Source organism: Pantherophis guttatus, chromosome 2 (assembly GCF_059756535.1).
Source record: "Pantherophis guttatus breed Tessera chromosome 2, ASM5975653v1, whole genome shotgun sequence".
Taxonomy (NCBI): Eukaryota; Metazoa; Chordata; class Lepidosauria; order Squamata; family Colubridae; genus Pantherophis; species Pantherophis guttatus.
The window spans coordinates 8415747-8421490 of NC_142064.1; positions in this window are offsets into that span (position 1 = coordinate 8415747).

The following is a 5744-nucleotide window of genomic DNA, read 5'->3' on the forward strand; positions in this document are numbered from 1 at the left end:
GACGCTACCGGAGTGAAATCAGTACCTCCTCCCCCGCCCCTTCCTTCCCTCCTTCCTTCCCCCCCCCCCACGCACTCCTCCACTCCTGAGACACACCAGCCCACATTCATCAATTATTTTAACGGCTCTGCTGCAGGAGATTAGCTCACATTCTCAGCCGGGCGTAGATAGCAATGCTAATTTCTAGGGCCAACCCTGCCTCGCGGGGTTTTTTTTTGTTTTTGTTTTTTTTGTTTTGTTTTGTTTTTTTGCTGCCACCAGTCTGGCAGTCTTAAACCTGGAAGACGGGGCTGAGGAGAGAGGGAGAAAGAGAGAGGGGGGAGGGGGAGGGGGGAGAGAAAGAGAGATGAGAGACAGGGAAGGAGGAAGAGAGGGAGAGGGAGAGACTGAGAAAGAGAGAGATATGACAGAGAGAGGGGAGGGGGAGAGGGAGAGAGAGGGGGAAGAGAAAGAGAGAGGAGAGAGGGAAGGAGGAAGAGAGGGAGAGCGAGGGAGAGGGAGAGAGGGAGAAAGAGAGAGATATGACAGAGGGAGTGGGAGAGGGGGAGAGAGGAGAGAAAGAGGGAGGGAGGGAGGAAGAGAAAGAGAGAGAGAAAGAGAAAGGGAGAGATATGGGGAGAGGGAGAGAGAGGGGGAAGAGAAAGAGAGAGGAGAGAGGGAAGGAGGAAGAGAGGGAGAGGGAGGGAGAGGGAGAGGGAGAGAGGGAGAAAGAGAGATATGACGGAGGGGGAGAGGGGGAGAGAGGAGAGAAAGAGAGAGGAGAAAGAGGGAGGGAGGAAGAGAAAGAGAGAGAGAAAGAGAAAGGGAGAGATATGACGGGGAGAGGGAAAGAGAGAGGAGAGAGAGAGGGAAGGAGGAAGGGAAGAAGGGAAAGAGAGAGAAAAAAGGGAGAGAGTGAGAAAGGGAGAGATATGACACAGAGAGAAAAAGACAAGAGAGAGGAGAGAGGAAAGAAAGAGAGGAGAGAGAAGGAGGGAGGGAGACAGAGAGAGAAAGAAAGGGGGAGAGTGAGAAAGAAAGAGATATGACAGGAAGAGGGAAAAAGAGAGACTTTAAAGAGAGAGAGAAGAGAAAGAGGAGAAAAAGAGAGTGGGGAGGGGGAGGGGAGGGGGAGAGGGGGTTGTTCGCAGATGTAGGAAGTGAAGTGGGAGGTAGGGAATGTCCCAGATGCAATTTCTTTTTCCCCTGGAAATGCTTCTTTAGTGTGATTTGCCAGATATCTGGAGTGCTCGCTAGGGGGAACCTTGAACACGGATTCCCAGACTGACTGGAATAGGCGTAAACAGATTATAGCTTGTCAGAGCTCCATTCTAAACAGATTGTAGCTTTTTGGACCTACCTGATACCTCTTCCTCCCTCTTTTTTCTCTCTGACACTTACTTCACACCCACTTTTTTTCTCGCATTTTTACTTTTGAAATCTGTCCTTGTGATACCATGCATTATTAACAAGTTCTCCATCATAAATGGACATCCCTGGTGGATGGGTCTTGGCTGATCTTGAAAAAGGTCTGCAGCCTTGGGCTAGGTTGGGATGAAACGGGATGAAGAACCATCTGGAAATCTGGAAGAAAGAACGGGAGGTTTAAAAATAGAAGGAAACAATGGCCAACCACTTTTCTATTATTTCCTGGAAAGGTGCATAGATATTGCTATGCAGTCACTAGGAGGAAAATTTAGCCTAAAAGAGACTCATATTATAAAATGTATGACCTATTTTCCAAACCACCTGAAGGCAGGAAGAGAAGCAATGTGTGGAAACTAATCAAGGAGAGAACCAACCTAGAACTAAGAACAAATTTCTTGACAGTGAAGACAAGCAACGTAATTGCTTGCCTCTCGAAGTTGGGTGCTCCAACACTGGAGGTTTTCAAGAAGGAATTGCACAGCCATTTGTCTGGACTGGTATAGGATTTCCTGCTTGAGCAGGGGGTTGGACTAGAAGACCTCCAAGGTCCCTTCCATCCCTGTTATTCTGCTAAAAGCACACCAAAGAGAGAAGCCACACAACAAAATCAGAAGCAACAAAAAATGCAATCTAGATAATTGTTGATGGGCAAATAAATGGAGAGGGGAGACAGAGGATTTTTTAAAAAAATGTATTTACTTATTTTTCACATTTTTGAACTGCCAATCTCTCTCAGAATCACTGCAAACATAGGTTCCTTTTGGTTTCAAGTTAGTTTTCTTTAATTATAATTTTCAAGTGAATTTCCCCTCTAAGATTCTTTTTTTTTTAAAAAAAAATAATATTGGCTCAGTAGCTTCTTCTAGAATGAAAGTAGAGTTCTGTGAAAGATACTACATTGAACTCCATGGGATTGCTTTCCATGTCACGGTGGCACAGTGGTTAGAGTGAAGTACTGCAGGCTACTTCTGCTGATTATTGGCTGCCAGCAGTTCGGCAGATCGAATCTCACCAGGCTCAAGGTTGACTCAGTCTTCTATCCTTCCGAGGTGGGTAAAATGAGGACACAGATTGTTGGGGGCAATATGCCAATTCTGCAAATTGCTTAGAGAGGGCTGTAAAGCACTGTGAAGTGGTATATACTGTAAGTCTAAGTGCTATTGCTATTTATTTATTTATTTATTTATTTATTTATTTATTTATTTATTTATTTATTTATTTAAAATTTATATACCACCCTTCTCCCTGAGGACTCAGGGTGGTGTACAGCCAGAATTAAAAAACATAAAATACAAATATTAAAAAACAATTAAAATATATATAAATTTGGCCCAAAATTAAAAATACAAACCAATTAAAACATTTAAAATTTCTTCTTAAGCCAGCCCGGCTTGCTGGAAAAAGTGGGTTTTAAGGGCACGGCGGAAGGCACTAAGGTCTTGGATTCTCCTTATCTCCAGGGGCAGCTGATTCCAGAGGGTAGGTGCTCCCACAGAGAAGGCCCTCCCCCTGGGGGTCACCAGCCTACGTTGATTGGCTGATGGCACCCTGAGGAGGCCCTCTCTGTGGGAGCGCACGGGATGATGGGAGGTCATTGGTAGAAGCAGGCGGTCTCGAAGATAGCTAGGCCCGATGCCATGGAGCGCTTTAAAGGTGATAACCAGCACCTTGAAGGGCACCCGGAAGACCACTGGTAGCCAGTGCAGCTCGCGCAGGAGCGGTGTTACATGGGAGCGCCATGATGCTCCCGTCACTACCCGCCCTGCTGCATTCTGGACCAGTTGGAGCCTCCGGGTGCTCTTCAAGGGGAGCCCCATGTAGAGAGCGTTGCAGTAGTCAAGGCGAGAGGTGACGAGGGCATGAGTGACTGTGCACAGGGAATCCCGATCAAGAAAGGGCCACAACTGGCGGATCAGGCGAACCTGACAAAAGGTCCCCCTGGTTACAGCTGTCAGATGTTCCTCCAAGGACAGCTGCATATCCAGGAGGACTCCCAGATTGCGAGCCCTTTCTGTGGGGGCCAAAGACTCGCCCCCAATAGTGATGGAGTGATGGAGTCAACTGACTATATCGGGATGCCAGGAGCCACAGCCACTCAGTCTTGGAAGTGCTATGTAGATATGTCTAGAATTGGGCTGAAAATATATTTCTCTAGAAGCATGGGATGGGGAGATCTGGGCTGCTGCTGCTCCTCCTTTTTCTCCTCCTTTTTCTCCTCCTCCTCCTCCTCCTCCTCCTCCTCCTCCTCCTCCTCCTCCTCCTCCTCCTCCTCCTCCTCCTCCTCCTCCTCCTCCATTCCCCACTTCTACCTTGTAACACAAGAACTGCCTTTATAACTTTCTATGCTCCGTGTAGATACTCCATTCCTGATCTGTAATTTCCATGAAGTCTTGCCTGGGAATAATGTTTTCTATCTTTTTTAAAAAAAAAATATTACTCGTGGTTTTCAGCTGGTTGAAACCTGTCCCACAGCTGGCACTTTCTGTTACCTTATATAAATCAATGTAAAAGCTAAATTGAGTCTCACTGCCCTGCATTTTAGAGAGCTGCTGGTTGGTATCAATTCAAAACATATCTTGAATGGCTGCAGACCAACATTTTAATATCTTTTGAAATTCTGAATTCACAACTAGAATAAAAACATTCACGCAGGTAGTTAAACATAGCGCAAAATAAATAATAAGAAACACTGGTTTAGCACATTGGTAGCAGGATCCTGAAGAGAACCTGCCTTTAGAACAATTTTGTCCAAAATACTGTTCTTTGATGAGTTGTGCTCCAATTTAGAAAAACAGAACAGTCTGGCAACATTCATGTAATATAAAAATAACTGGTAACAACTTCTTCTTCTTCTTCTTCTTCTTCTTCTTCTTCTTCTTCTTCTTCTTCTTCTTCTTCTTCTTCTTCTTCTTCTTCTTCTTCTTCTTCTTCTTCTTCTTCTTCTTCCTCTTCCTCTTCCTCCTCCTCCTCCTCCTCCTCTTCTTCTTCTTCTTCTTCTTCTTCTTCTTCTTCTTCTTCTTCTTCTTCTTCTTCTTCTTCTTCTTCTTCTTCTTCTTCTTCTTCTTCTTCTTCTTCTTCTACCATATCCATCATCGGATGTTGGCAATCATGTTGGAAATCCTATTTTTGTCAACAGCTGCATGAAAAAGTGCTGCTGAGTTTTGTCCAAATCAGTCCCTTAGGTTTTGAAGCTATGATGTTCTTCTTCTGCTTGGACTTCGTTTACCTTCAATCTTTCCCTGGAGGATTAAGTGAATCCTTAATATTTTTCTGGGTCACATGTCCAAAATATTCTAACTTTCACTTTTTAATGGCTTTGATGATTTCCCTTTGCTTTCCCAAATGGCTTATCAATTAATCAGCTTAATGTTATATCTGGTAACATTCTTGTAATAATTAACCAGTGGAACAAGTTGCCTTTGGAAATTGTGGGTGCCCCCAACACTGGAGGCTTTTAAGAAGAGCCTGGACACCCATCTATCAGAAATAGTATAGATCTCCTGTGAGGGTTGGACTAGATGACCTCCAAAGTCCCTTCCAGCTCCATTACTGTTACTAATATAGGTGATCAACAATAAAATATTGACTTTGGCCTATTCCCCACTGGTTCAGGTTGCTTGTGCCCAACAGAGATGTTGTGATTGTTCTTGGTTGCTTTTTATGCTACTATGTTATTTATGTTTTTAATTATTGGTTCTGTTTTTTACTCTGTTTTTACTTTGTTTTAATTGTTAGCCCACCCAGAGTCCTATATATGAGATGGGCAGTGATATAAATGCATTAAATATATAAAGACCCCAAGGGGCCTTTAGGTGGGGAGAAAAGCAAAATTTCTATAGATTTCTCTATTCAAGCTGCGGAGATAAAGAAAAGAAAATTTTGGAGATAAAGAAAAGCGATAAAGAAAAGGAATTACGCAGCTGCTGTCCAAATGAAGCGGGAGAAACTGACACAAATTAGTAGTTTTATATGAATAAATATTTTTAACATTTATATATGCTAGTCAGGAGTGGAGAAACATCGTGAGGTAAAATCGAACAATCGACAGAGCATGCAGAAGAAAACGGCGGGAAAACAAAGGGACACTCCCCCTTTTCACCCACGGCAACCAATCACAGCACAAATTGCCTCACGCAGGACCCAGCACTCTCCAACCAACTCATCAGCCACAACCCTATTCCCTGGCCCATCGTACACTTAACTGTCCCAGCTACTAAATGTAATATCTTAACATTTTGCAACAAGAGAAGTGACGGACTTTTGAAAGAGTCCTTCCTCTGACCAACCCCTACATATTTTTGCCCCACCAAACATGGAAATTGTTTAAGCAAATTGTT